This window comes from Panthera tigris, chromosome B1, assembly GCF_018350195.1.
Source record: "Panthera tigris isolate Pti1 chromosome B1, P.tigris_Pti1_mat1.1, whole genome shotgun sequence".
In the NCBI taxonomy this organism is placed as follows: domain Eukaryota; kingdom Metazoa; phylum Chordata; class Mammalia; order Carnivora; family Felidae; genus Panthera; species Panthera tigris.
Window position 1 is genome coordinate 3467656 of NC_056663.1, and position 27573 is coordinate 3495228.

General features: G+C 42.9%; 1 protein-coding gene and 1 non-coding gene across 2 annotated transcripts in view; both read right to left on the reverse strand.

Annotated features, from left to right (window-relative positions):
* CSMD1 (CUB and Sushi multiple domains 1) overlaps positions 1-27573 on the reverse strand; it is a 669247-nt gene that overhangs the window by 623149 nt on the left and 18525 nt on the right. The gene's annotated exons all lie outside the window — the stretch shown is intronic.
* On the reverse strand, positions 12982-13113 carry LOC122238269. The gene has a single exon (XR_006217214.1). It is a non-coding gene; the product is annotated as a U8 small nucleolar RNA (small nucleolar RNA).

Sequence of the window (27573 nt, forward strand, 5' to 3'; positions counted from 1 at the left end):
AACCCTCTCTCTGCATGTGAGGACACAGCAAGCAGGTACCACCTGCCCCATAAGAGAATGCGCCGAAACCATGGCCGTGGACTTCCTCGTGACCAACATGAGAGAAAACACACTTCTCATCTTTGAGCTACGGAATCTGCAGTATCTTGTTACACTGGCCCAATCGAACTAATGCGGAATGTCAAGATCCTCTGAACCAAGTGACACTATTTGCAAAATAAAGACCGGAGAACAGTGACCTCAGAAGATGCAATCAGCCGGGTCCAGAATGGCTCCTACTCTGTGGCACGAATGACCCTGCCTTCTCCACAAATACATGGTAGGAGAATGTAAGAGGAGAGAGACTATCATAGACTAAATGGGCCTTACAGACTAAAAATCAAATGCAATGAGCAGAACTTGTTTGAGTCCAATTGAGTAGACGAGTGTCTCAAGATATTTCTGAGACCACAAAAAATGGGTTATGGATATTAGGTAATACCAAAAAATTATTTGTGCTAAGTATGATAATGATGGTGTAGTTAAATAGTATTTGCTGGAAACACGTTTTTGTGGGTGAAATCACGTATCTATGGTTTGCTCTAAAGCACTCTAGTTTTATTTCTTTTTATTTTTAATGTTTATTTACCTTTGAGAGAGACAGAGTGTGAGCAGGGGAGGCGCCAAGAGAGAGGGAGACACAGAATCCAAAGCAGGCTCCAGGCTCCGAGCTGTCAGGACAGAACCCGACGTGGAGCTTGAACTCATGGACCACGAAATCATGACCTAAGATGAAGTCGGACGCCTGACCAATTGAACTACACAGGTGCCCCCTGGAGCACTCTAGTTTTAAAATGCAATTGGTGATATGAGAAAGAATGAAATACGGCCTTTTGTGGCAACATGGATGGAAGTGGAGAGTGTTATGCTAAGTGAAATAAGTCATACAGAGAAGGACAGATTCCACGTTTTCACTCCTATGTGGATCTTAAGAAACTTAACAGAAGACCATGGGGGAGGGGAAGAAAAAAAAATGGTTAAAGAGGGAGAGAGCCAAAACATAAGAGACCCCTAAAAACTGAGAACTGAGGGTTTATGGGGGGTGGGAGGGAGGGGTGGGTGGGTGATGGGTACTGAGGAGGGCACTTGTTGGGATGAGCACTGGGTGTTGTATGGAAACCAATTTGACAATAAATTTCATATAAATAAATAAATAAATAAAATGCAATTGGTGAGATGTTGGTAGTTTTGGAAGCTTGGGTCATGGGTATGTGGGATTTCATGATACCTTTAGCTCAATCTTGTAATGCTGGGGGAAAAAATGTTTTTTAAAAAAGCATGCTGTTAATATGTAGGCAAGGAAAGATTGTCTCATAAGAGGGAACTGCGTGTGGAGAAGCCACAAGTTGACAAGGACCACCTACATTCTGTCTATATTCAAGGCAATGAGAGCCCTTAGTGCTCCGGGGGACAGCAGGTGCCCTGGTAGGGGATCCAGGATGGCTGGGGTCAAAGAGGGGCAGCCCTACCTGCTGGGTTAATGATGATTCCTCCTCTGTCTAGCCTCCCACAATCAATGGAAACCATTCGGAAAAGAAAAGGAGCAAATTCTGGAGCCAGAGTGACCTTTCTTGAATTGCCAGTAAGGTGGGTATGCTGACTTTTACATAGCATGCTAAGAGGTGTATGTATGCTTCCTCCTTTTCTTCCTCTTACGTGTACATCCACATACAGCCTCCTGATGTTTGTCGTCCTGTTTCATTCTTATGTAAAAATGGTTTGATTCTTTGAAATCTATGTCCTATGATTCTATATATGGTAAATGAAGAAATCATCCTATTAAAGGAGAAAGAAGTAGTTAAGTAAAAGAAGCACAAGTGTGTGAGACAGGATAGAGTAAAAACACCCAACATCTGTGTACGGAGGGGAAAGTTTTTGCCCCAGCCTCTTATAAAAACTTTCTCATGATGTGCTTTTATGAAAACAGACACTTCTGTCCTGAGCATTTGGCTGCTAGGAAAGGTAAGTGTTGTTCCTGCAGGAAGCTATTGCTTTGGGCATGTGATTTCAATGGAACCGTGCATAATTAACCAATATAAGACAGGAAAACAATGTTAAGTAGGTCAAATGATCACCAGCAGCTCCATTTCTGCGGGTACACATTTGTGAAGTGAGATTTCCTCCTGTAACCTCACCCTTCCCGCACGGCCATGCAGACATGGGCTCTGGGCTGAGGGCACACCCTGTCCTACAGTAATTTGATCCCAGGTGGCCCGTGTGTAACCCTGTGTCCAGGCAGGCCCGGCTGCTGGCAGGTGGTAACACCAGCACCCCCAGGCCCCACTTTAGCCCACTGACTTTTGCTCTTACACTCTTTTTTTTTAAGTTTATTTATTTAAGAGAGAGAGCACGTGTAAGCAGCAGAGGGTGCAGAGAAGAGGGAGAGAGAGAATCCCAAGCAGGCTCCATGCTGTCAACACAGAGCCCAACATGGGGCTTGATCTCATGAACCGTGAGATCATGACCTGAGCCAAAACCAAGAGTCAGACGCTCAACCGACTGGGCCCCGAGGTGCCCCTGCTCTTACACTTTCTTGCAATGGCTGTGTTAACACTGGTGATAAGTGGCACCCTCATTCAGAGCCAGGAAAGCTCTACACACGACTTAAACATCTGAACAAAGAACAAGAATTAGAACAAACAAAAAAACCTATTTGGACACTGTTTAGGTAACGGTTTAAATACTTCACTTGTGAGAACTTTTTATACACAAGGTGTGGACGGTGGGGGACACTGGCAAGCGGAAGGAAGTTTGGGCACCAAGATGCACTTTCTTCCAGTGAGGAGCCTAAGAAGAACCACCATGGCTGCCAAGAAGCTTGTGATTTGGGCTCAACGTTTCAATCTGCTGTTTTCTCACTGTTGCCAAATCTGATCTCCTCTTGTCTGCTAAGGTAATCGATCCCTGGCCCCTGGCCCCTGGCCCCTGGCCCACTTACCACCCTCCCTTGTCTTCTCTCTCTCCTTCCTGGCCCTTCTCCATCTGTCTCCTCCTTCTTTCTGTGGGCTCCACTTCCCCTGTCTGCTTTCCTGAAAACGTCCAGAGTTCCTTCCTCACCCTGTCCCCTCCTCATTCTCTTGGTTCTCTCCAGGTAATATAACTCGATATAGGTTTGAACCCACGAACTGCGAGATCATGCTCTGAACCCACTATGCTGGTATTTGGAAACGATGTGCTCAGAGGCCCAGATGTCTTCTCTCCACCTCCACGCTCCCCTGTGAGCTACACACATTTCTAGCTGCAGGCAAAACACTGTGTTTTGGAACATGAAGAGTCTTAGAAACAATCCTAACTTTTATTTCTTTTTAAGAAACAAGTTGTGTAGTAGTAGTAGTAATAATAATGATAATAATAATAATAATAATAATAATACCTTGGCTGGATGGGATAAATATCCATATCCACAAATACTGTTAACCTTTTTCCTGTGGATAGACCATAAAACCCATGAAAATCTGGGGCCACTTGCAAATGGCTGTGGCATAGTTTCTCTGAAAAGTTTCTGTAAAAGTTCAAATTATTAGGGGCACCTGGGTGACTCAGTTGGTTAAGTGTTTGACTTTGGCTCAGGTCATGGTATTGCAGTTCTTGGGTTCAAGTCCCGCATCGGGCTCTGTGCTGATGGCTCAGAGCCTGGAGCTGCTTGAGATTCTGTATCTCCCTATCTCTGCCCCTCCCCAGCTCATGCTCACACTCTCTCTCTCTCTCTCTCTCTCAAAAATAAATAAACATTAAAAAACTTTAGAAAAGTTCAAATTAATATACAAGAACATCCAAGTAGGATGAAAAATGAAATGGTGAATGCAAGAGTCCCCCATTAGACAGTACACTAAATCTATTTATGACATCTTAAAATTTTTTTGACTAATTTACCTTAATTGGTAGAATAATTTAATTATTTTTTTTAACTTTATGAGTCTGGACCACTTAAAAGCATGCTGGATATAAAATAACACATTCTTTTCTAAAGGGCGGGTTCCATGAAGGCTTGGTAAAATTCATCCATTCATTTAAAATATTCATTGAGCACTCATAAAGAAAGAAATGTCTTTAAAGCCCAAAGAAATTGGCTGCAAGTCATGGATTTGGGGAACTGTCCAGACAAAGGAAGGAATTTCCGAGGGGCATATTCTGGTCAACACTCCCAGGAGGTCATGACCTAGCCCCCAAATGCAGCCACTTATTCATTTACTAATAAAAAATGATGCCCCACTCTGTGTCAGGCCCAGTGCTGGGCATGTGGTAAAAATTTAGGGGGAGGTCTAGACAAGCAAATAGGAGGATTGTGGGTCACAGGGGTAGGGCTCGGAGGGATGTGACAAAATGCTAAGTAGCCCGGGGACGACAGGGAGCCTCTGGGTTAGGGGACACCACAGCTTCCCACATCTGGAGACTACAGGTGGTCTGGGGGCTGCCAGGACAGAGGAGAGGCCCTCCTTATGTCACCATGCAAGAGGAAGCCAAACATATGGAAAAGGCAGCAAAGAAAATTACCTTCTTTTCAAAGAAAACTTTTATCTGGTGTTTCTCAGGGCTTGTAACAAATCCCCTTGACAAGAATGACACTATTTAACACAAGTCAATTGGAATGGGTCATCCAAGGATGCTAAAATGTAGAAAATTAGGTAACTTGAATTTAGAAAGACATTTAAAAAACACACACACACAAGATATACACAAAATCCCCTTTATACTTGTTCCAGATTTTCTTTGGGAATGTTATGTGTTGTTTTTTTTTTCTCTTTCTTTCTTTCTTTCTTTCTTTCTTTCTTTCTTTCTTTCTTTCTTTCTTTTAGTAAGGGGCAGAACAATATTCAATCGCCAATTGGTGGTAAATATCTCAAATACAGAAATACAGCACATAACTCATACAGAAAATTTCTGGATTAGGAGCAGAAGCAGTGAGTTTCTCCCCATGAAATACCAAGTGCCTAACTTACACAGAGCCAGCACAGAGGCATTTAATAGTAATTATTACTGTTCCAAACAATACTACTCTTATTAAAAAACAAGAAGGACTCAAAATCTTCAGTGGCTTAACTCTCTCATAACAGAATAGCAAAACATAAACTTAGGATGTAAACTTGAGTTCAAATACGGCATTCCTTTCATAAAATATAAATGGTAAATATGTGAAATCCTGCAGTGGAATAACTTCAGTTTTTCTTACCAATGACTGCATTTAAGTGTATAAACAGATGGTCCTGCGTACGGACTTCTTGCATTAACTGCTCTGCTTTACGCACACACAGCATACATTTCCTCAGTAGGAAATGCTCTCTTTATTTATTTTTAAATGCTTTATTTTACATAATTTTTATTTATTTATATTTTTTGAGGTGGGGGGGCAGAGAGAGAGAGGGAAGGAGAATCCCAAGCAGGCTCCTCTCTCATCGCAGAGAGAGAGAGAGGGTGGCCCTGGGATCATGCCTGAGCCAAAATCAAGAGTTAGATGCTCAACAGAAAGAGCCACTCAGGCACCCCAACTCTATCTGTTTATCTATCTATCTATCTATATGTTTTATTTATTTTTGAGACAGCAAGAAAGAGAGAGACAGAGTATGAGCAGAGAAGGGGCACAAAGAGAGAGGGAGACACAGAATCTGAAGCAGGCTCCAGGCTCCCAGCTGTCAGCACAGTGCCCGACACGGGGCTTGAACCCACGAACCGTGAGATCATGACCTGAGCTGAAGTCGGGCGCTCAACCGACTGAGCCACCCAGGCGCCCCCTCTTTATTTTTATATCATTCGTATCTTAAAAGTGAATTTTAGTGACGTTTTAATGAGCATGCTTTCATTATGGCTTTTTTAAAACTTTTAAAGCTTTTCAAAACTGTATTTGAATTTTTGCCTGTAACTCTGAGAATTCCCTACCAAACGTAGGGGGATTATTTTGGGTGCCCCTTGTTTTACAATTTGAATGGGTAATTCCATTCTAGATACAGGCGATGAGAGTGTGTGCATGCATGCGTGCCCAGTAACTCTCATATACTAGGAAGACCTAATGTTAACAGCATATTCGCTAAAAATAATGTTAGCTCTTCAGAACACTGTCGCTGAATTTAACATGGACTGGTTACATCTACAGCCGACGCTTGAACAATGCAGGGCTTAGGGTCGCCGACCCCCATGTGGTTGAAAATCCATGTATCCCTCTGGCTTCCCCAAAACCCAACTATGAGTAGCCTGCTGTTGACCAGAACCCTCACCGAGAACGCGAAGAGTCAATTGCCACATACTGTGTATGTTGTGTGTATTATATTCTGTATAAAAGTAAGCCAAAGGAAAATATGTTATTAAGGAAATCATAAAGAAGAGAAAATACATTCACAGTACTGTGCTGGACTTATTGGAAAAAGTCTGGGTATAAGTGGACCCAGGCAGTTCAAATCTGTGTTGTTCAAAGGTCAACTGTACTTGAAATTAGTCTAATTTTCTAAATACTAATGTAAGTATTTCAGAACAATTTATATAAATAGCACATAAATCCCTAAAATGACGTGTAACTTGCCACGGGTCCAAGAAATCAGTACTCGAAAGCAAAACTGTTTCCCGCGGCATAGAAGAGATGCTCTGGGAAGTAAAACAGGGCATATTTAGTCCCAAAACCTTTTGGAAAAACTGATGGTAAACAGTACTAAATTAGAAAGATGATCACATTTGTTGACAAATGATGTAACAACTATTGTTACACAAAAGAAAACTAACTCAGGGCTCCGTGCTGAGCTAAGTACCCTCCGCCCCGATGATATTTTTCACTTGGGACAAAGGTAGCTTGCCTCAGTGTTTGAAATCATTCTACAATTATCAAAAACTCCAATTAGTTTTCAAATCTGTGAGACACACAAAGAGAAGCCTTCCAGGAAGCCTAAGTCATGAAACTATTCCCTTTACCAACCACCGCTGGGTAACCCTATTTGTTCTTCTCTGCAAAAAAGAACAAACCAGGAATTGATCCCTTTGGGATCTCCCACTGTAAGGGAAAGGTAGTGGCGATGTTGTAAAGCAGATAAGGAAATAATGTTTTTATTAACCGTCTGGGCTCTTCAGAGAAGCTCAAATCAATTTCAAACTCTGTTATGTTAATTCCCTTAACACCCCTATGAAGAAATATCAGTAAATATAATGAATTCCCAATATGCGATATAACTGGGGAGTAAAAGCATAGGGCATAAAATAACATTCCCAAACGGACCATAAAATTGTAACTTCTTGAGAGAAATAATGCACATGAATCTAAAATACGAAGACGACATTTCCAAGCAGCGCGGGCCCTGACTGTGATCTGGAAGAACAACCCCTGGAAACCTGCACGAACAGCAGCTCACGCGTCGCTCACGGTGAACAACGTGTCCCCAGCCATCAAGTGTGTCCAGTGCTGACCGTGTGCTCGGCCGGGTACCCCCCACACGAGGCGTACTAACGGGGTACGTGCCTGACATTTCACAGGTTGTAAAATACTGTCGTGTGCGTCGCTTGATTTGATCGTGAGACCGAGTCTTCCTCGGCGGCTCACCTATCCCCGGGATTTCCTCTACCTCCGTGTTTCCCTGTGACCCGTGTGCGCCATGGGAATGGCTCTAACACTCCCCTCCCGGGATTACTGAGAGGATTAAACCTATCGCTGATCGTCACAGTGCCTGGCACAGAGCGAGTGATACACAGATGAGGAACAGTCTCGCCGAGGTTGTCAGATCATCCCGGCAAACACGTGGGTCAGAAACGCACCCGCCAACTGAGGCGCGGGTCCGGTGGCTTTTCCTTAGCTCGTGCTGATAGGGCCAGGGCTTAAAGTCACTTGCTTAGAGTCCAGGGCGACGTGTTTTGTACGCAAGGCTCCTTCTGACTCACACAAGCTCCACGAGGTGGCCCTCGTAAGAGCAGCTGCGTGGAGCAGAGGGGAGTGACGGGAGGCCGCGGAGCCAGCAGGGGGGCGTGCGTGTGCTTGCGGCCACCACGACGGCTGGGGGGGCTGGCAGAGGAGGAAGCGGGCTTCGCGCAGTAAGCAACCCTGCGGACGGGGCAGGGGGCCGAGAGATGCGGAAGGTCTGCAGATACAGAGGCGAGAAGACGGCAGCCCCACGGAGACGAAGAACGGCACGAGGGGAATGTGTGGCCAGGGGCTGCGGGAGGGAGGAGCCACGAAGCCCTCCACAGAGACGAGCAGAAGAGTTTTTATCCCACGTTGTTGAAAATCCGAGAAAGAGCTGTTTTGTGGCTGGGTTTAAACACGGGACGACGTGCTAAACGAGACATTTACGTTGAATGCGGTGATGTTTCACACACACAGCGAGAGTGTGGTGCTGAAGGCAGTTCATGCAGCAAAGGGCAGTACACGGTCGTGATCAGCCTGGAAGTAACAGCGAGTTTAGGAAGTACAGCCTGATCGACTACGATCAACCAAGAGAGTGGGAGAATCGTATCTTCTCCTGTTTGCTCAGGCATTTGCCTATGCAGTCAAACAGCCTGTGCCGCCTACATTTTAAAACTGTCGGTACTGTTTAAATGCTCTCTCTGTGTCTCTCTTTCTCTCCACCTCTCTCTGACTTGAATATATGAAGGTCAAGGATCCACTTTCTTTGTTGGCGGCAGCGATAAAGAAAGAGGTGTGGAAAACAGGAAACAGCCACGAGAAGGGTAACACCCCCAGACATGTGGGTGACAAGAGCTAAGATGAGCCGCATCCTTAGAAGAGAAGGAAGACGAGAGGCCAGGAAGAGAGGCTGGTACACTTTTGTCATGAACACAGAGGAAGGAATGGCTTGGTGAAAGAAGATTAACGAGGGCTTTCTCCACGACAGCGAGACAGAGTGACACTACTGGCAGACCAGGAGATCTGGAGAAGAGAAGAGCTTTGTCAAAGCTGAGGGTCATGCATTCAGCCTGGGACACGACAGGTTTGACTTGACAATGAGACATTTAAGTGGAAGTTCTGTGGGACGAGTGACAGGGCACGTGGAGAAGACCCAGGAAAAGGATGACACTGAGACACATATTTGAGAGTCCATGAGACAGAAGCCTTGTTCCAACTTCCCTGAAGCTGAGTGTAAATCTCCAACCATCAGACAAGTGAGGCGACCTCAAGTTTTTATCTCAAAATCGCAATGTTTGTTGTTAGGCCACGGAGGGTGTTCTGCTCCAGTTCTACCCTAGTCACCTGAATCGACTCCATTCCCAAACCGTGTTATTTTGGACAAAATGGAAACTGGTAAGTGTTAACACGCACAGGATCTATGAAATACCCCATGGGAATTTCATACTGATGGAATGTCAACAGCATCTATTTTTTCCCCACAAGGACAAGGCAAGTAGGATGAGACGTCTGGATTTCCACCTGCCTTGCATCATTTTATGTGTCACCACACCATTTCAGTGACAGCATAAAAGCCAGGAGCATTTTCTCTCCTTTCCCTTATCCCCAGAAGCCATAAATGGCTGACTTTTATCTCATCATGGTGTTGAAGGCAGATCCCTAATTAAGATGTCCAGATTAACATTTAAAATAGGGAATGCAGTCAAATGCTGTTAGAACTCTCCACAGAGCTTATCAAGAGGGTCAGGATTAAAACAGTTAAGTCCATTATTGACAAAACACACCAAAGACTCTACAGACTGAATTTCAATGACTGAAATTCCACGAAAATAATACATTTCATTAGGGTTGTATTTGTCTACCTGTGCGTCAAAGAGTTCAACCCATAATTTTAAAGATATTTGAGGTATTTACTACACACACACACACACACACACAGCCACCCACCTGAATGATTTTTAAATGATACCCAAGGAATGTATACAACTTCAGGGGTTAACAACCCTTGTAACATGGATTTTCTATTTCATCCATCAGGAATTTTACGTCTTGAATATTAAGCGACACAGTGAAAACTACTCCTACAATATTAGCTTTTGTACATCTTGAACGGAGGTATTTTTTTCACCAAATAACGTATAACTTGTCAGGAAAATAATCAGGATTTTGATTCTCTGTTATCAACCTAATCTTAATCAAGTAGTTGGTTCAGTGGGGTTCTAAGTAACTCCTGGGTAAAATATTGAAAAACTGCACTTAAATGGGATGAACACACAGTGACGTGTCTCCAGGCACGCAGAATGGAGATGTTACCCGAAATGAAGTGAAATGAGCACCCAAATATAGTAAAGTACTCGTGGAGGGAAGCAGATGGAAGCCCAGACTGGTCCTCAGAGCAGCCCTAGGAATGCTTTGCAGAGACACAGACTCAGCCTCTCATTCAATCCCTGAGTTCACTGCTAGGTTCTGACGATTTGTTTTAGTCTCTGTTGGATCCACACTGGAAAGAGCCCCCCTCCTATTCCTTACACTTCTTTTACCATCACCCCGTCCCCCGTCTCTCTCAAGCTCAGAAGAACTGACGTGAAGCATATGTACAGATACAAATACCTGGCTACGTGGAAGTTAATGCTGGGGCCCACTTCGGTATTTCAATAAATGACTCATAATGTAATTTGATAAAGGTACTAAATCATGATTAGTTGTTGCTATTAACGTATGTATGGCCAGAGTGCCCAGTATGTGTATTCATTCAACAAGCAGTTCTTGAATGCCTGCTACATTCTAAGTGCTTTCCTAGGGGTAAAAAACAGGGAAACGAATGTTAAGGGTCCAATCATAAGAACTTAACCTATAGCCAACAGACACGCTTTCCCGAAGGTGTGCAGATCAATTCGTATCTTCATTCTTGAAATAATTATTGAGCGACTGGCACGAGCTAGGCAATCCTGCAGAGCAGACATTGGGAAACACCGGTCTGTTGCGCGGTACGCAAGAAGGGGCTGTTCCGTGCACTCACGTTCTGGTGAGGAGACAGATCAAGAAGCAGATTAGAAACAGAGACAGATTAGGTCTTCCACTGATGCATATTAATATATTCCATGATCTGTCAAGTGATCTGTGGTGCAAGAAAAATAAAGCATGGATGAGAGGAGAGTGAGGGGTAGTAGGGTGTCCCAGGGTGGCTAGTATGGCTGGAGCCCAGTGGGAGAGGGAAGGTGCTGGGGATGAGGTCAGGGAGGATGAGAGGAGTGGACGGGAGACAGGGGTGGCTTGTTCTGAAAACCCAGACCCTTAACTCAGATGGGGGTAAGACAGGGCTTTTGGGACAAGGTGATATGTGAACTGAGCCTCAGGGGATCAGCAGTTGTTCGTAATAAAGGAAAGGAGGGCTTCTGAAGAGCACCCCCTACGGAGCAAACAGCCTTTGTGGTCCTGGGAAGAGAAACCCCTGGGCACATCACAGACCTGCAGGCGTCATAGCCTTACTGCTCCGATGGCTACAAACCTTAATCATAATGATGAAATGAATCGTACGTCCTCTCCACCACAGCTCTTTAAGAGGCATGATATAAGCAGGTGGGGACAGGGAACAATAATTAAACAGACCAGCACGGACTCTCACTGAAAATGTTTCATTAAACTTAATTCATCTTCCGGAGTTGACCATAATCTGTCTTCAAAGACCAAGGACTTACCCTGCTGGATATATGTTTGTGGAAGCCATTTTCTACAGAAAAAATGGCAATTATTCCTCAAAGTCAGAATGGTGAGAGAAAAGGAAAATATACTTTGATATAAATTAAAAATTAAAAAGAAAACACCCTAAGATTTAAGACCACATATTACACAACTTGATGTAAAACCTTGTCTTCTGTGTCTTCTTCTCCCTCACTTTGTCTCACTGGATGGCCAGTGACCTTCCTCCTGGCCCCAATTTTCAGAGCCCTTCTCAGTTGGGAGGGCCTGGCTGACCACAGCTTTCTCTTCTTGGGCTGGCCAGGGCAGAGGGTTGCCAGATGCACTTTGGTAAAAGACTTACTCGTACTTCCATCCGCTCATTCATTCAACCAATGGTTTTCCCCAACTAAATATTGGCAATGTCAGTCCCAGGGTACTGAGTCTTGAACAGAGGAAATTTGAGTTTTCAGGAGGCAGAGGGGAAGATCATTTGAATGACGAAATTCAGTGACGCAAAAATCATGACATGGTAGAAACATCACTTATTCACTGACTCACCAATTTTTTGTATCACTTATTCACCCAACAGATATTCACTAAGCACCTGTCCTCAGCGAGTTCCTGCACTAGGAATTGGACAAAAGAAGAAAGCAAGGACCCGGCACATAATCAGAAGCTCACTTAATCCATCACAAAACTTCCAGCTGCCACTCTGGCCAATTCAGAGGAAAGGACACTGGCATCAGACCATCAACAGAAGGCATCTGGGTGATCATCGAGTATGACCTTCCTCCTCCTCTCCTGACATGTGGGGACATACATATGCTGGTATGTTAAACAGCTACCCAAAGACATGAAAACAGAAGGTACTCCTGCTTGGTTGTCGTTGTACCACAAAGGACAGACCCTTGAAATCAAGGACTTGCCCCATGACGTGGAAGCTGCCTGATTTACCTCCATCAGCCTCACCTGCGTGCCCACCCTCGTCTCTCATCTGCGACTCTAAAGCAGCCTCCTATCTGGTCTCTCTGCTTCCACTGTTCTGGAAGAATCTACTGTCCCAGAAGCACTGTCTGTGATGTTTTTAAAACCTAAGCAAGATGAGGCTGGTTGCCCCAATAAATATACCTCAGTGACTTACTACATCACGTAGAATAAAATCCACGGCCAGTGGCCCTGTGTCACCTGCCACCCTACCACCTAAACCCCCCCTCTGTTTCCTCCAGTCATTATCTCCCTCCTCATGATGCTTGGTCCCCACTGACCTTCTGGTTGTCTTTGGAAGACACCAACCAGGTGTCAACATGTGCCTGGAAAGCTCGTCTTTTCTGGGCTCAAGCCTTCTCTGTCTGCCAGCCTCAGCAAAAGCTGGTTTACTGGAGGTGCCTTCCTTGACCAACATAACGTGCAAAATATTCCACCGTCATTTTCTATCTTCTGATCCCTGTATTTATTATTACTTGGCTTTTGCAAGTCCTGATTATGCAGAGACGTTAATCACAAATCATGGGATCTCCAATCATCATGTTCCAATCTGCCCTCCCGAAGGAGGAACAGGTAAGGATTATCCTACCTGATGATTATTACTTGGCTTTTGTACATGTGTTTATTGGCACTCCACCCACCAGAAATAAGCTGTGTAATATCGGAGGTTCATCCACACATTTCAGAACAACAAAAATACAGAAGGCACCCAGTGAATATTTGCTGGCAAAATACATCAACGTCCGGGGGAATAAACCTGCTTGAAATCCCCAGGCCGGTGTGACTCTGGGTGAAAAGGAAGTAACAATACCGTCTGCCCTGCCTACATGGCAACCTTTCTGGGATGCCAAGGTGTTGTAGGCACGAAAGCTCTTTGCAAAAATCTCAGGTACTATTTGGTTCTGAATTTTATGGAGATTTTAGGCTTCGTAACTGGTGGTAGGAATCAGCTTTCAAAGCCCTCTTAGGATTTTGATTTCATCAGATTGAGTAGTTTGAATTCCTTTAAAATTCTAGTTTTATGATCCTTTGTTTATAGCTAGCATTTTCCTCCAAAGCACAGTGAGATTCATTTTTTGTTTTCATTTTGAAGCCAAAATTGATGCACTCACATAGTTTCCCAAATCAAAATCGTATCAGGTGCTTCATTTACAAGAAACGTGTTTCGATCAGGCCAGGCCCAGTGCCCCAGGCAGCGACAGCCCTGCCAGACGCCCCGCTCCCTCCCTGCTCTGTGCGCAATTTCACTGAGTCTCCCCTCATTTTCTAGCACGCTCTCAACTGCCAGGGACAACTTGCTGCTCAGTGAATTCAGATGAATGTGACGATGGCAGTAAGCAACATCATCATCACCACCATCATCATCACCACACTTAACCTTCTTCCGCACCCACTTCAGGAGCCGGGACCTGAGGAGTCACCTCACACAAAGGACTGGATTTTCAACAGGGTTCGGACAAAGTAAGATCAACTGGAGGGAAGCCCATTTTTTTCAAATCTTTTCTCAAAACTTCCCACATACACAAATGCGTCTAACGCTTCCGGATTGTATTTTACGCACAACCTCCTACATCTTGGAAGACATGGCCAACCCTTGTAGATGGGCAGCCGTGACACACAGCCAACTGGCACAGGGATGCTCTATTCCTGCCACGATCATTTATAAAGCATCTCGACTTGTTTTTTCTTTTCTTTGTGTGGCGTTTTTAAAATTGTACATTTTTATTTTATGTATCCTCAACAAAGTTTTCAATGCGTATAAGCGATTTATTTCTTTTTTCTCATGGTGTGAATCACACCAGAGTGTTTATGACTGCACAGTTTTATTTTCATTATGTGGACGATGTTAATGAAACTAAAATAATTCAAAAGCAAAATTACAAAAGGTTAAACAAAACATGAAGGAAATGAAGAAAAGTAAACACCTCTCATTCCTCTCAAAGTATGTCATTCCATAGTATGTAGTTTTCCATACATACCATTCCATTCATAGTATGTATCATTCCATAGTATGATATAGTTTTAGAGATCTTGCAAATGTCTACATTTTTATTTCTTTTTCTTTTCTTTTCTTTCTTTTTTTTTAATCTTATCTTAGAGGGGTGCCTGGGTGACTCAGTGGGTTAAGCATCCAACTTCGGCTCAGGTCATGACTTCAGGGTTCGTGAGTTCAAGCTCCGTGACAGGATCTGCGCTGTCAGCACAGAGCCTGCTTCGGATCCTCTGTCTCCCTCTCTCTCTGCCCCTCCCTCTCACTCTCTGTCTCTCAAAAATAAATACACACTGAAGTCTTCTTATCTAGAATGAAATATCTCTAAGGACAGAGATCGTGCAATTTTAACTTTGTAGAAGTTAACAGAAAAGAGTCTGATGCATCCATAAGGTTTTCATAAAGTTCATGCAGTTTAAAGAATCTAAACATCAAACTGAAGGACTCCAAACCATAACTCAAGAAATCAGCTGAGAATCTTAAGGTCTTTCTGACAGTTCTTGCCCCAAATGACTGATCAATAATTATCTTACCCATTTTACATGTTGCAGCCTGTGTCAACATTTAGGATATGCCCTTATGTTCTGCTTACCACATCTCAGAAAGAGTATGAAAAAAATCAGTGGTATGTTTACACTAGAGTATGAGAGGCAAACGTTAAATGTTGAGAAAGTTTGCAAGATGATGGATTGTTAAACATAGCCCTTGACTGGTTAAATGATATCAACTTAAAATTAAGCCATTACATTAAAACAGATGTAGATCTCATAAATTCCTAATTACTATACTGTATTTGGCCTTTATATGAACCCTTGAGGCTAGTATTTGTCTGGTGGAAATACCACAATAGGGACTTGTACTTCATTTGGCTACCCAGTGACATCAGGTTGACAGCTAGAAACTGGCCAACGTGGAAATGTCTGACCAGGCAGATTGGAAAATGTTATAAATCATGCTCTGCCCCTCACATAACTGATTGGTAAACATTTACGAGCACATCACTGAATATAAGAGACTTACAGAAAGCCCCCACTCCACTTTCTGGGACCAATCCATGGGCTTCATTATTACAGAGCTTTCTCTAAACTCCCCACCCCAAAGCGAGTCCATGATTTCTTTTCCCTGTTTATTCTTATACCTCCTTGTAATTCTAACAAACACACATCATGTTTTTATTTACTTATTTATTTAATGTTTAGTTTTCTTTCCCTCTAGAGTGTGAGCTTTAACAGTATACTATTTTGTAGACTTTCAGTAAGCATTTACTGAATTCACAGTAAATGCATCAATTAATTAGTATAGAGAAGGAAGAGATTAAAGAAAATTCTTGCACTATTAGACAAACAGGCTTTTGACTCTTGCCTGGAAAGCCTCAGATAGAGAGAGGATAACCATTCAGTCACACAGGTCATGTGTATCTGAGCCAGAATAAATATTCCTACGTGCATTTCCACTGAATGTCTTTCTCCATGCCAAGTCTGTATCCTCTATAATCCAGCCTAACAGGTGCATTGAAAATGAGGCAGGGGCTGAACAAGGGAGACACAATTTCATGATTGAGTATAAGACAATTACTCAGCAAGAATATGGAATGAAAGCATTTGAAGAAGTAGCATCATCTCTCCTTATTCTCCAGGCACAACTTGGCTCCTGCCTCATGACAAGCAGGCACTTGTTTAACAACCGACCCAACTGCACCGTGCACAAACATTTTACAGTAAAGCATTCACATCTTCGATATTTCACAAAGAGCCTGCCCCTCAGTATGCACATACTTGATTCAGAAGTTAATTTTAACTTGAATAACTGAGCTCTCTCGACCTAGGGGGCACAGCCAACTTATACATAAAGCATTTATGGTGTGAGTTATTTTTAACTTACACCCAATCAGCCAGCCTGCTGCATAATAGGAGTATTGGATTTTAGTCTGCAAGGAAATTGGAGCTATTCTCCTGAGAATAAAGGCACAAACATGGGCAGTAGCCATGGGTGTGGCCCATGGTGTCATCAGGGACTCTTCACGCTGCCATTGTGTCATATTGCCTGGCATTCGTAATGAAGATTCTGACACAATATATGACCCTGAAGTGTCTTTAAGTCTTCGATAATGTCAAGTCAGATTGTAATATGGTTGGCTTCATTCTGCTAGTTATGTGTAACCCATGTTAATTTATTGCAAGCTGATAATTCAGCAAAAATGCCACATTCTCTGAATGTGGATATAGATACCATTCTTTGAATAGGATGTAAAATATCCTGTATTATGCAGTAGGTTAAGAGATTGACACCAGCTGAGGAGAAGCTATCACTTTCTAAGCAGGTCTCTATGAAATCAGAGATTTTTAAATAGAAGATGCTGTCATGGCTGTTACCATTATTATATTATAAACAGCAAAAAATAAAGATTAGTGTTAAATATACCCGGCAGTGTACGTGATTCACAGGCTAATACAATACTATTACTAATTAAATGCTTACTATGTGTCCGGCACTAGGCTAAGTATCGTCAAAACAGTGTCTCACTTAATGCCATAGTAACTGCAGATATTCAGGAGTGTTATTCCCATTTCACGGATAAGGAAACAGAGTGGAGAAGATTCGCCGGTGCTGGGCATACAGCCAGCAGGGAAGGAGGCAGGGACGGAGCCCCAGTCCTGCTGGCTCAGCAGCCCTGGCCGTTCTTGATGGTGTTACTCTTCTGAAACTGAAAGGTAAACAAGGTTCCCAAAGAGGCGGAACTGATTCCAAAACAAGGGTGAAGTTCTCAGGACACCTCACAGGCCAGGAGAGTGGGAAAGGACTGTTGTAGGGCCAGTCGACAAGGAGCCCGTTTTTACAACCTCAAAGAGAGCGAAGGCATGCAGTGCTTGACCTCTCAAGGCTGTGCAGGCAGGAAACGGAAACAGGCCAGAATCCTAAGGGTTAAGAAAGTCTACGCAGAAGGTTCTCGACGCCCGGGGGGATGCAGGCATGCCGAAGACGCCCGTCTTTCTGTAACTTGGGAGATACCTTCTGCCGCGAACCGCCTCGTGGAAGACACACCGCCGCCTCTCCTCGCGGCCTGCCCGGGGTCTGTCCCAGCGCGGTGTTCTCCACGGGCTTCTGCAGCGGGCTCCCTTCTCCCCCCACCAAGGCGCAAGGACGGACCGCTGCCTCCGGCCACCACAGGACCCATGGCACAGCCTCGACCTGGCCTGGGTCTGGCTCCCTCACTCCTCGGGGAAATGACACCATTCGACACGTCTTTGTATATACACCTTACCCTTGCCTGTATCCCCCAGAGGTACTCGATAAAGGTCGGTTCGGGGCGCTATTTTCTTTGGTTTCTCTGTTCAAATGAAGACTTGGGCGGAAAGACCACGAAGCCAAGAGGAGGTGGTGCCATGGCCTCAACGTCTGTATGTCCACAAATTGACATGTCGAAGCCCTAAGCTCCAGTGTGATTTGGAGGTGCAGCAGGGTTGGATGAGGTCACGAGGATGCGGCCCGTATTGGGATTAGTGTCCCCACAAGAAGACGGACAGGCCACAGCCCTCTCACCTCACTGCCTGGGGAGATGGTGACAAGGCTGCCACCCAAGTCAAGAAGAGAGACAGCCCTTGCCAGGAACTGAATCTGCCAGTGCCTTGATGTAGGATTTCCCTGCTGGCAGAACAGTAAGAAATGAACGCCTGTTGCTTAAGCCACCAGTTGACGGTGCTTTATTAAAGCGGCCCAAGCTGTCTAAGACAGCAGTGTTTTTGCATTTGTCTGGTCTAACGCGACCTTTCGTGACGTGAGCCTGTTCTCTCTCAGTGACCCGTCGCTGGAAGTAAAGTCGTGGACCGTTATTCCCTCAGGCCCACTGCCTGCCAACTTCCCTAAATAGACAGAGTAATCATCTACCCCCCCTCTGACTTCAGTATTTTATCACTGGTGACAAATATAGACATAAGGAATATTCATTTGATTAGCACCTGTATCTCTTAATATATTTATATATTCTGATATATCTTGAGAAACCAGGAAGTAAATTAGGTTTGAGCTCTAAAAAAAAGTTTGTCTGGATGATTTTGAATGCTTGTTTTCACACATTCACGATGACACATTTCATTTTCCCTTTTGCCTTAGCTACACCTGAAATAACTCATTTATTTCCTTCTGCTAGATTTTCTAGTGTTTTCCTCCTTTATCCACACTGCATTATGTATTGAAAATAAACAGCAGCTGCAGAGTCAGAGGATGATGTTTTGATCCTTGGCCCGAAGCACTTACCAGCTATGTTACCCTGGGGCAAGTCAGTTAACTTAATGTTCTTTCCTGAAGGGTTAGGTCTGTGAGGCAGGTTTGTTGTTAGAATAGATAAAAACCAACACTCTACCCGACATGCTTGGCACATCCTAGGCACTCAATATATGCTAACGTTAGCCATACAGAAGTTATTTCATTTTATATTACATCAAATTTCATAAAGTGTTTGCAAAACTTTCATCTCAGAAGCCCATGTATTTAAACATATACTAATGGGACAAACACCCCCCCCATCCCCCCCAAATAACTCACATCATGCACTATGTAGGGAATCTGCTTCCTGAGGAGGTTGGGTCAGGTCACGAGTCGTGGGATTAGGTACCTATACTTGGGGATGGTACATTAATCAAAATCAATATCCTAAAGGTGAGAATACATTTCCATCAACCGTGAGATAACCAAAATGGGTACATAAATGCCATACAAATAAACAAAAGAAAATCACTCTTTAAAAGTGTAAGATTAACGGTGTGCATCTAATATTTCTCCCCCAGAAAAGTTATCTTTTAAGCTAATTATTCATGTAATAAAGAGACTTAGTAATCATCTAGGGCTTTTTTCGAGGGATTCTTGCAAAGATACACAATTATGTACCCCCCGCCCCCGACACACACACCCTGCCCAAGACCAGTGTAAAACAAATAAAAACTGTCAAGGACCCTATAATAGGAGTTGGAGGGCAGAGGCCAGTGCACCCATCTGAGCTCCAGCCAAGACCCAGGAGAAGGAAGTTCAGGCACTGCCCCAGCGTCACCATGGCGACCAGGCTCAGGAAGTAGCAGCGAATGCTTTGGAGATGCCCCTGACTAAAGCAAGCTGGAGACTGTTGGGCCACCTCTGCTTAGAAACATCTTCCCAAGCGGAACCTCGTGCTGTTTACACAAAAGGGATTCTATCACCTGGGGGTCTGGGGGCCAGGCCGGGGAACATCCACCTGTGTGTTGTGGAAGTCTGTCCTAATAAAAACAGCACTGATCTTTGTCAAACTGAAATGTGAACCTCTATTAATATATGCATATTTCTTAAACTAGCGGATCATGCAAAACTCAGTATTTCCATTAAATTCTCTAACTCAGAACAACCTTGCTTTATCCAATCCCTTATTATTTTAAAACTTTTTAACTACATTTCTTTATTTTTGAGAGAGAAAGAGAGAGCACAAGTGGGGGAGAGGCAGAGAGAGAGGGAGACCCAGAATCCGAAGCAGGCTCCAGGCTCCCAGCTGTCAGCACAGAGCCCGATGCGGGGGTGGGGGGGTGGGGGGAGGTGAGCTCGAACTCGTGAACCGTGAGATCGTGACCTGAGCTGAAGTAGGATGCGTAACGCACTGAGCCACCCAGGTGCTCCTCCAATCCCTTATTTTTATGCCATCATCAAACGGCATCTCCCCAAACAACTCTCTATGGGACCAAAAAAGAGGGGAATGGATTGGAGAGACAGGAAAGTTGGATCAATACATCAAATAAAACTCTCCACTGGGTGTGTACCTCTTTGTGAAGCACTTTGTGACCATTTGACGCTGGTGACCCAGGGGACGAACCTGTGTCCCTGGTGAGGAAGGACCAGCGCAGACAGACCTCTTTCATTTTGTCCCACAACCAATCTTCCACAAAACCACCAATAAGCTGTTTCTTCTGGGCACCATGTCGTCACGGCTTCTCTGCTAAAGCAATTACACACAATGGTGTGAAACTATCTGCCTAAGGGGAATTCAGAATTATAACCCCACCATTTCTGGAGCAGCGCCACATGCGCTCTCAGCACTCTCCCACACTGGGGGCACTTCGGCGCCGTGGTGAGGGATTAGTTTTAGTGGGGAAAAAATGAAACGGCTTTAAAGCACTTTTCTGAGTATGATTTTTGTGCCTGGTCTTTCTTCTACTGAAAACATTTCCATATTCTTTCAATTTAATTCCTATAATTATTTTGTGAAGTTATCATCCCTTTTCCACGTGAAGGAGTTGAGACAAAGCAGTTCAACGATTTGCCAGAGTCCTTGCAACTAGTGGTTTCGATTCAAACCTGGGTCTTCAGATTTCGAGTTCACGGCTCCCCAGTAAAAGCGTATCGGCTTTGTTTTACCTCGTTATCAAAATATTTGGCCAGAATTTTTAAGACATAAGGGATATTCATGAACTTTAGGCTAGTAGTCTTGGCTCTATTTAATGTTATTATTTACTTAAAATGTGTCTCAGAATATTAAGTTTTAGAAAATTTGGGATGATGTGAAGTTCTTGGTTGATGTGGAGGAAAAGCACGACCTAAACTCATGAGAACATGTTTGAATTAACAGATTAACACCAAATGGATAAAGTTTTCTCTATTTTAATTTAATGACGGCTTGTTCTAAATATGGAAAATCAGCAACTTCAAGTATTTTTTCATCTGAATTATTCTTTGGTACTTAACATTCCTATTTATATGCAGATTTTGGGATTTGTCTTTGCTTGCCAATGATGTGCACACATTTTATCTTCTTTACGTGCCATCCAAGTCAGACTGCATTCTCCTATCCCTGTACCTTGTTCTCCTGGGAACCCAACTTGGGATAATAATACAGAAGGTAAAATCGTCATCACATTACTGCAGCTAGGCAGAGTCACCCTTATTCTGAACGCCACAGATAATATTCCAAATGCTGTAGTATTTCCATCAAAGCAGGTATTATATTCACCATTTCTACGTACGTTATGCAGTTCTAAATTTTCTATTTGAATTTGTAGCATTATGGAGAAGAACATGGCCACATTTTACCCCTTAAGCTGTCTCTGGAATAAAGTGCAGCAATAAGTTCATTTTGGAACCAACATTTCAAGATTCAGACAAGCTCCACTTAGAACGGTCAACATATGGTCGACCTCCATACTGTTTTATGGAGGTTCCTCAAGACAATTAAGAATACAACCATATGATTAGACAATCCCATTCTGAGTATACATCCAAGGGAAACGGCATCACTATCTAAAGAGGTATCTGCACTCCGATGTTCGCTGCAGTCCTACTTACAAAAGCCAAGAAACAGAAACAACCCGCGTGTCCGTCAATGGACACGTGGACAAAGAAGCTGGGGTTTATATTTACAGTGGAATATCACTCAGCCATGAGTAAGAAGGAGATCCTACCACTCGCAACAACATGGACGGACCTCAAGGGCATTATGCTTGAGTGAAACCAGTCAGATAGAGAAAGAAAACTACGGTACAGTTTCACTTATACAGGGAAACTAAAACAGCTGAACTCCTAGAACAGAGCAGAATGATGATCACCAGGGAAAAGGGGTGGGGGAAACAGTCCCTGAAAGACTGGGTCAGAAGGTGCAAACCTTCAGCTATAAGATGAACAGGTTCTGGGAAGCTAATGTATGAAATGGGTAGTGAACAGTACTGGATTATATTCTTGAAAATTGCTAAGAAAATAGATCTTAAATGTTCTCACCATTCTCCCCCACAAAAAAAAAAAAGGTAATTATGTGAGGTGACGAAGGCATTAACTATAACCTTATTATAGTAATTATTTCACAATATATACATGTATCAACATAAAGATTAACATAATTTAAGCCTACTTCTTGAAGTAAAAAATAAGAGATATATTGACTATATATCAATTTGCTGGTTTCATTATAGAAAAATAATGGTGGACTTTGGGAATCACTATTTTGATTCTACTGTTTTGGAGTAAAACATTGATATAATCAGATCCTGACTTGGAAAAGTGAATCCATTAATCCTTTTTTTTTCTTTTTTCCCAAAAGAATGGCTACAAAACAAAGTTGCCTTAGGGCTAACTTCATGCACTATGTTTAATTTAAGGACTCAGCAGCGTAATTGTTTTTTTTGACTGTAGAAATTCCTTAGAACTGTTCTACACATCATCAAATCATCACGTGATGCTAAGCTTGGGCTGTCTGTAAAATCAGAGTATGGCTCATCCATCGAGTTCTTGGCATCACGGATAACGCCAGCAGTCTGGGGTACACGCTGAGAAGGTGCCGTTGAAAGATCTGTCGTTCACAGGCAGCAGCGTGACCTCAGGGAAGGACCTCAAGACATCTAAGCTTGTTTTCACTTTTGCAAAATAGAGAAGTGAAACCACATAAATCAGAGGATCAGCTTCTGGCTTCCTTCCTTCCATGCGGTGATCTAGCCAGACATTCCTGAACAAGTGCCTGTTCCATATCCACACAGAAGTTCATTTAAACATACGAGGCCATGAAGGATACAGTGAAATGGCGGCGGGGGTAACGAGTGATGCTGAAGCACGTTACAGAATCCAGCATAAAATACCCAGTCCGCATCCAATAAATACAGGATCCTACACAAATGTAAAGCCATGACCATAAATGTGACATAATCCTGCTTCTCTCCTTGAATCACCTCTGGTGCAGTGTAGGGGACCTTACATCCAGGAAAGGTCCCAATTTAGAGCTGGTGTTATGGACAGCACCGGTTTGGACAAGAAAGTATGCGGTTACCCCATGTATGACAGGAGAAAGGAAACAGCCACCTGTTCGTAGACTGGATAAGACCATCTATATCTTTATCATTTCAGTGTAGGGCGAACAGGGAAGCCATACCTAAAAGGAAATCCACTCTACTTCTAATTTAAGGCCATGAAGCTGACCTTTAAAAGAGTATGAAAGTACAGTCGTTAATGAGAAATCTATATGAAAAATAACTCTTCTCAATTTTATTTTCTCCATTTTCTTGCAGATCTTCTCAGTGGAAATGCTGTTTTTCTTCTACTTTGAATAAACCGGTCTCTGAGGTGAGTCCAGCCAGTACAGAGCACCGTTTATAGTTTGCTCTGAAAGCTACAGCCCAGTGACTGCCTGTGCCCTGTTTCCCTAATTAATGGCTGACGGTCATTGGAAACAAGCAGCTCTCTTGAAGACACTGGGACCCTGAGTTATGGCAAAGTTCTACGTGTAAAAATAGTTAATCTTTGCTTCACTAAAATCTCTCAAGAGAAGAAAAGACAGTGTGGGGGTCGTGTCCATAACTGTCCTCCACGGTCAGGACTGAGTGTCCCTCACCAAGGTGCTGAGCAAACAGCTTTCAGCAATTCCCCACCCTCTCTCTCTTCTTCCTCTTCCACCTGTTTTCTTTGATTATCTGAATTTAAAGACTTCTCCCTTCTAAATATGAAAAAATTTAGGATCAAATTTTAGTGATTTCTTTGCTCAGTGCTGCTGCTTCTTTTTGCTTACAAAGATGTTCAGTGCGTTCAGGCCATTGAACACTGAGTTTGTTTGAACTGTTTTGAAGTATTTCAATACCTTGTATTTAGATACAACTAAAGTACTTAAGAGTGCTGGACACAAACTGGCCAGAATAAATTTGTGTTGCATGAATGGTGAATGGACACAATAACACATTTTTATCCAAAATTACAAATACTGCCTCTCTTATTTTGAAATGGAATATAACAAAATATAAAGCACCAATTTTAAATGTGGTAAGTCTCAAAAAAATCTTTTATAAATGCCAGTAGGAAATTTAGTCATCTAGTGATCCCTATGAAAACGGGATAATGTACTTTGTAGAAGTGCTTGGCACACAGATATTAGACCTTGCATCTGCTAAGTGAATTTGGAGCCTGGTTCCTTCACATAAAAGGCAATAATAATTACTGTTCAGAAGGATAATAAAAACTATTTTTTCTAATACGTGTAAAACTTTCTTACACGTGCCTAATAAATATTAGTAACCATCTATAATTATCATATACAAAGTGAGAGATGTTGGGGAAAAAAGACCCCAGGGCAGGGGGTACCTGGGTGGCTCAGTTGGCTGAGTGTCCGACTTCAGCTCAGGTTATGATCTCACGGTTGTGAGTTCGAACTCTGCATCAGGCTCTCTCTACTCTTAGTACAAAGCCCACTTCAGATCCTCTGTCCCCTTCTCTCTCTGCTCCCCTCCTCCCTCTCTCTGTCTCTCTCTCAAAAAAATAAAAATAAATAAACATTTAGCACTTTATTTTTTTTAAGTTTATTTATTTTGAGAGAGAGTACGCACATGAGCCTAGGAGGGGCAGAGAGAGACAGGGAGAGATAGAATCCGAAGCAGGCTCTACACCATCAACACAGAGCCCCCATGTAGGGTTCGAACTCACAAACTGTGACATCATGATCTGAGCCGAAGTCAGACACTTAACTGACTGAGCCACCCAGGCGCCCCTGAAAAAAATAAACGTTTTTTTAAAAGCCCACTTGGAAAAAAACATATAAATTCTAGACTGTTCAGTGAATTGAAATTTAGTGTCACTCCTACAAGATGTCCCTAGGTCCAGACTTCTCAATTTAAGGAACAAACTTATATTTTAAGCATTCTGGGTGAAACTGTAGCATGGTACAGATTCTGACATGCTATAAAAATGGAGGTTACTATAAAGCTATAGTAATCAAGACAGCTCCATACTGGCCAAACTGACAGATAAAATGGAACAGAACAGAGAGCCCCAAGACAGACCCACAAATATAGTCAACTGATTTCTGTTTGACAAAGGAGCAGAGGCAATTCAATGCAGAAAAGACAGACCTTTCAGCAGACGGTGCTCAACAACTAGATGTACACACGGAAAACACTGAATCTAAACACAGATCCCACATCCTTTGCAAAAATTAACTCAACATGGATTACAGACCTAAATGTAATATGCAAAAGTATACAATGCCCAGAAGGCAATAGGAGAAAATCTAAGAGACCTTGCATCTTGCAATGACTTTTTAAATGCAACAATATTGGTATGATCTATTAAAAAAGTTGAGAAGGTGGACTTTATAAAAGTTAAAAACTTCTGCCCTGTGATACGTTAAAAGAATTAGAAGGCGAGCCACAGATGGGAAGAACTTTTATTCAAAATATACAAAGACTCTTAAAACTCAACAATAAGAAAACAGACAAACCAATTAAAATGAGCAAAAACCCTGGACTGGCATCTCACCAAAGATACACAGGTGGCAAACAAGCATAGGAAAAGACACTCCAAGAAAATGTCAATTAAACAACGAGATACTATTATGTGCCCATTACAACGAGCAACATGCAGAATGCCCATAACACCAAATACTAATGAGGATGTACAGTAACAAGAACTCTCGTTCACTGTTGGGAATGCAAAATGGCACAGCCATTGTGGAAGACATTTGGGCGGTATCTTACAAAACCAAGCATATTCTAAGATCCAGCAACCACACTCCTCAGTATTTACCCAAAGGAGTTGAAAACATGTCCACACAAAAACCTGCATGTGGATTTTGGTAGCAACTTTATTCATAACTGCTAAAACTTGGAAGGAAAGAAGACGTCCTTCAAAAGATGATGGATAAACTGTAGTCGTTTCAGACAAAAGAATGTTATTCAGCACTAAAACAAATGAGCCATCAAGCCATGAAAAGACAGGGACAAAACTTACATGTTACCAAGTGAAAGGAGACAATTTGAAAAGGCTACTTACTGTATGATTTCAACTATATGACATTCTGGAAAAGGTAAAAATATAACGAGTAAAAGGACCAGTGTTTTTCAGGGGTTAGTGGGGAGAGGATAAACAAGTGGAGAACAGGAGTTTTTATGGCAATGAAACTATTCTGTATGAACTATAGTGGTGGCTACTTGACATTGTCATTATTCAGATATGTAGCATACACAACACCAAGAGTAAACTGTACTGTCAACTATGGACTTGGGGGGGGGGCGCCTGGTGGCTCAGTCGGTTGGGTATCCGACTTCAGCTCAGGTCATGATCTCACAGTCTGTGAGTTCAAGCCCTGTGTCGGGCTCTGTGCTGATAGCTCACAGCCTGGAGCCTGTTTCAGATTCTGTGTCTCCCTCTCTCTCTGCCCCTCCCCTGCTCATGTTCTGTCTCTATCTCAAAAAAAATAAAAAATAAAAAAAAAAACCATGGACTTGGGTTGATAATGAGGTGCCATGTTGATTTGTAAGTTATAACAAAAGTACTGCTCCAGAGAGGGCTGGTAATGATGGAAGAGGTTGCATGTGTGTTTGGGGGTAGGTGGGGGTGCGTTGACAGGGGAACTCTCTGTACTTTTCCACACAATTGTTCTATCACCTAAAACTTTCCTTAAATAACTGTTTATTAATTACAAAATGACAACCAAGGAAAACAACACCAAAGAAAAAGTAAACAAATATAGAGATTAGCAATGCAGATGTAAACAGAAACGCATGTCAGCTCATAAGAGAATCTTCACTAATACTGTTTATTTATTTCAATTAGCTCCTTTCTAAATAGCATAACTAAACTTGAAGTTAGCTCCCAAACTGAGTTTTAAAAATATAATGTGAAGGGGATTTTTATTCAAGTTGTTCTAAAACTGCTTATTGGTCCAAAAGCAAAATAAAAAGAGACAGGAACGAAATAAACAAAAGGCTAAGGGTATAATTCTTGTGATACTGAAAATATCAACCATGTGAAACAGTCTCTGAACTAAAGCCCTCCTTTAAAAATTTGTGAAGGGCACTGGAAAAACTAAGAAGAAGAGTACAGATGTAGGAGAGAAAAAGAGATTAAAATTCCTAAGCAGGTATGCACAGTAATCAGATACAGAGTGTAGACGTTTGAGATCCTGATTTACACAAACCACAGATTAAAGATAATGGGGGGGCGCGCCTGGGTGGCTCAGTTGGCTAAGTGTCTGACTTCAGGTCACGTCATGACCTTGCAGTTTGTGAATTTGAGCCCTGCGTTGGGCTCTGTGCTGACAGCTCAGAGCCTGGAGCCTGCTTCAGATTCTGTGTCTCCCTCTCTCTTT